This window comes from Octopus bimaculoides, chromosome 2 (assembly GCF_046866305.1).
Source record: "Octopus bimaculoides isolate indiv1 chromosome 2, ASM4686630v1, whole genome shotgun sequence".
In the NCBI taxonomy this organism is placed as follows: domain Eukaryota; kingdom Metazoa; phylum Mollusca; class Cephalopoda; order Octopoda; family Octopodidae; genus Octopus; species Octopus bimaculoides.
In genome coordinates this window covers 89,988,538-89,993,581 of record NC_142929.1, presented here as the reverse complement: position 1 = coordinate 89,993,581, position 5,044 = coordinate 89,988,538, and the positions used below count along the sequence as shown (strand labels likewise).

At 38.4% G+C, this 5,044-nt stretch overlaps 1 non-coding gene across 1 annotated transcript; it reads left to right on the top strand.

Moving 5' to 3' along the window:
• The first annotated feature begins 4,284 nt into the window (after positions 1-4,284).
• Positions 4,285-4,375, top strand: LOC128247189 (small nucleolar RNA SNORD116). Its single transcript, XR_008263589.1, has one exon. It is a non-coding gene; the product is annotated as a small nucleolar RNA SNORD116 (small nucleolar RNA).
• The last annotated feature ends 669 nt before the right edge of the window (positions 4,376-5,044 follow it).

Below are 5,044 nucleotides of genomic sequence, written 5' to 3'. Positions count from 1 at the left end.
GTTAGGTGGCCAGATGTTAGGGGATATGTAGTCACAGGAACTGTCTGACAGCTATGACTAGGTTCTTCTGCTTGTGTAGCATAGGGTAGGGTCCTGTCGCCCAGCAGAGTCTCCCAGCAGACGCCCCCTTGACCCAGGGCAGCACTACCTGCTTCAGGCACATGTTGTAGGCCTCCGTGTCGAGTCTGATTTCGTGTGGGAAGTTAAATAGAGTCCTCATCACTAGTGATCACTCCAAACACCATGATGTTGACTGGATGTTTGATTTTTATCACTATTCGTACATGTTTTTGGGACACAGTAAGCCAACGGTTGTTCCGTGTGTTTACCATCTGATCCAGGCAGAAATGTTTCTCGTCTGACAAAAAACAATGCATGTTCAGTTGGAGGGGATGATTGAGCTTCTGCAAAAGCTTCCTAGCGCGGTCTTTCCTCTTGCACTTGATGGCCCTTTCTCATCTGGTATGAGGAATACCGAATGTCTTCATGCAACAACTGCCTGATAAGAAACTCAAGCACTCCCATGTATCTGACGATGAAGCTAACTTGGAGGGATCGTTGTCAATCATGATCTGCATCTCACCAACAATTTCAAGAATTCTGTTCTTATTAGAACGATCAGAGTGAGTTTTCCGAGCTGCCGTACCTTCGTAATTATCATTACATTCATTCAACTCTTCCGAATTCTCTGCACTGTCCTCAGATTGACACCCAAACATTCTGAAATTTTCGTCTTAGAGCTTCCGGTGCAAATGCCAAACAGTACAATATATCTTTCCCAAATTTCTAGCACAATGAATTGCGCCATGATGCTGTTTTTGTCACAATCGGTGTCTAACTGACCCCACTAGACTGTGTAGTCGATAAATCTAAATCACATGCGTGAAAGTAGAAATATAAATTGGCGACAGTTTACCCATCGCACCCTGTATATACACACACACACACACACACACACACACACACACACACACACACACACACACACACACACACACACACACACACAGATACACATACACACACACACACACATATATATATAGACGAGGTGGTTTCAAAAAGGTTCTCGGGCTACTTCTGTCTGTTAAAAATAACTTATTTATCTAAGTTTTAACATTCTTACCTTCGAAATTGTCGCCATGTGCAGCAATTCACCATTCCCAGCGTTCCTGCCACTTTCCGTATTCGGACTGGAAGTCGTTTTCCGTAAGCGAATCGAGGTTCTTCTGCGATTTGCTCTGCACCTCGGCAGCGCTGTTAAAACGGTGACGTTTCAGTTGCATTTTTATCTTGAAAAAGAGATGGAAGTCTGTACGTAATAAACCTGGCGAAAAGGGTGGGTGCGGAAACTCACGAGTGAGGAGAGTTCGGTGATAGGGTACATTGCCGTTGTGATGAATCCGATTCTTCACGCTCCACACATCCGCTCGCTTCTACAAAATGTCCACCTAATATCTTTAAAACGTCGCAGTATGACTTTCGATTGACGGTCTGGCCCTGGGGTCGAATTCTCGATGCACAAAACTATATTTCCGGGAGTAACATCGTCTTACATGGAGGTTCTTCCACTTTTGAAGCGACTGTGCCACTCGAAACATTGCATATGACCCATTGCTTCGTCGCTGTAAGCTTGCCGAAGCATGCTCAATGTCTCTGCAGCAGCCTTCCCAAGTTCAATGCAAAATTTCACGTTGGCTCTTCGTTCTTGTCCATGACAAAATCGCAGACTACTGCATACATGTGATCACAAAACATAAATTTCACAACTTTCAAAGTAAACCGAGCGATGTCACTTGGAACACTACATCATGGACGTCACTGCTAGCTCTAACTGCGGGCGCTGCGATCTGCTGGCGCGCGACAGGACTAGTTCGGGAACTTTTTGATATCATTTTGTGCATATATGCTAACGATTCTGCCAGCTCGTCGCCTTGCAATAATAATAATAATAATAATACATCTTAACTTTGCAGAGGAATTTGTAGTGGGATAGTTTAGCTTAATCGGTCAAAGCAGCGTGACGCGTAATCATGGGGATGTGAGTTCGAGTCCACTGCAAGCCACCTACACTTTTTTAACTTTCTAAGACATCTCAATGCTTCTAAAAAAGCATAATTTGAATTTAATAATAATAATAATAATTATTATTATTATTATTATTATTATCCTTTCTACAATAGGCACACGGCCTGGATTTTGGAGGGGAAGGTGACAGTCGATTGCATCGACCCCAGTACTCAACTACTACTTATGTTTATCAACCCGAAGGGAAGAAAGGTGAGGTCAACCTCGGCAGAACACAATAGTAAATAATATTGATTTCAATATTTCATCTGTCTTTACTTTCTTAGTTCAAATTCCGCCGTGGTCGATTTGCCTTTCATCAACTCGGATCGATAAATTAAGTACCAGTAAGGGGGTCGATCTAATCGACTGGCCCCCTCCCCCAAAACTTCGGGCCTTATGCTTAAAGTAGAAAAGAATAATATTGATTTCAAATTTTGGCATAAAGCCAGTCAGTTAGTGCTGGTAAGCATTTTGTCCGACGTGGTAACGAATCTGCCACCTCATCGCCTTATCTTATCAATAATATTAGTAACATACTACACTCTGTACTAAATCATTGATATGGCAGATTCGTTAGCACATCGAGCAAAATGCTTAGCGTCTTTTGTACGTCTTTAAGTTACGGTTTCAAATTCCGCCAAGGTTGACTTTACCTTTCAGAGTCGTTAAAATAAATACCATATGAATTCTGCAGTCAGCTTAATCTAATTACCCACTATTTTATTATATTGATTAAATATTATGGCCCAAGACCAACAATGTTAAGGGAAAGGTAAGTCGATTACATCACTCCCACTGATTAAGTGGTAGTTATTTTTTCGACCCTAAAGATGAAAGGCAAACAAAAATGTTTTATTATTACACGATGGACCAAGCAGCTGGATCATTGTTTTTGATGGCACTGTGACAGGTTTCTTTTACTTGAACTTGCTGCGATAATTTGTCATGCCAAGCATCTAGAAAGACTTTGAAGATATGAAGTTTTATTTCTAGTAAGGAGATAGTAATAGTTTAACCTACCTTTATGAGATTTTGCTAAAGAGGTGAATTGGAGGAAGATGTTCAGTAGGATGCCCTCCACATTCACATCAATTGACTTTTTTATAGGAATAATCAAAAGAAAACGGCAGAATGACAAAAGAAATTGGACGAGAATTGGCTTCTTTCAGTTTCCTTGTATCAACTCTACTAACAGGGCTTTGGTCATCCCGAAGTTCTAGTTGAAGACACTTGTACAGGGTTCCACGCCATGGGACTGAACCTAGAACCATGCGGTTGGGAAGCATACTGCTTACCACCCAGGCACGTCTTCGCTTACACACACACACACACACACACACACACATTCATGTCATTACTGAGCATGCGCAGTCTCACATAAAAACATACACTTACGAACGTATGCCTGTCCATGTTTGTAGGTGTGACACTCAAAGTTATATTTCTCAACCATATAAAGAGCCATTATCCCCCGAGACACTCTCATCACTTTGATTATTTTTTTTATTATGATATCAGATTTCCTATCATCAAAGTCATTGCTTTATTTCTATCTTAGATTATTTGATATATTTGTAATTTTATATAGTTATTCATATCCTTACTAGTTTTCTGTTATTTTTATGTTTATTCTTTTTGTATTGTACACATTATGGATTTTTATTCCATTTATATTTGTATTTGACCTTTCATCATCATTACTAACATCACTACTGAAATCCGCTATCATTCTTGTTCATTATTCTATCTATGATTATTTTGATTTGTGTATTTTGCTTATTATTCATTATTAATGCCTCCAATGTTTTGATAATTATAATTAGACAATGAGACATAAAAAACTATTGGAACAAAGGAAATGATTGGCAAACATGGTATATTGATAATTTATGCTAGAAATACTCATTTTCAGCTTCATTACACACAGGAAATCTTTATATTATAGCAAAGAATTGACTGAGGAACTGGGATAATCCTTTCACAATAAATGCTATCACTTCATTAATATTTTGGACCATTTTCTTTTAAACTCTTATTTGTATTTTACCTCGGAAATACAAATTCACACAAGCAAGGATTCTTGCCCGTCAGAAATATAATACTGGAGCAAGCATTTTATATTTCATGTCTGCATTACATCGCCTCCCACATCACTTGCCATCTTCAGTGCGGTCTATTTCGATTCTATTGGAAATAGGTTCAACTATATCATCTGGATTGTTTAAGAGTTCGTATACAACATTCTTTAAAAACTGCTAAATAGATTGTGTGAAAAATTGCTTCATTCTCAAAAAAAGTAAGGTGCGATCAGCTTGGCCGAAACACAATAGAGGAGTACTGTCAGCAATAGATTTTATATACATTTTTGCTTAGAGTTCAGAGTATTCCTAAATTCAAATAATAGTTGTGCTCCTTCACGATACAAATAATTGTGATTGTGACACTGTAGCATCTCAATCGTCTCCATAAGTGTTGCCGACTGAGAAATAGTTACAGGTGCGTTAATGATATGAAGTAAATATCTTTTGCGTGGAATAGGCCTCATTATTCAGCTATACAGGCCTGGTCGTTATCCAACTACTAGGAATTTTGAAAGTTGGTCTCAAAGTCTACGCACACACAAACACACATACACACACACACACACACACACACACACATGCACGCACACACATACACGCACAAGTTGTGTGCATATGATTTATATATATGTGTGTGTGTGTGTGTATTTATTTATATGTGTATATGTATATACGTATGTGCACGTGTCTGTATATTGTGCCGAATGAGATGAATATACATTTCATTCTTAGTTTGATAAGGAAAACTGTCAGTAGACACATGCGAGCACGCACGCTCATATGCCCTGAATACATTATATATATATATATATATATATATATATATATATATATATATATATATATATATATATATATATATATATATATATATGTTTAATCCAAGAAAGTTA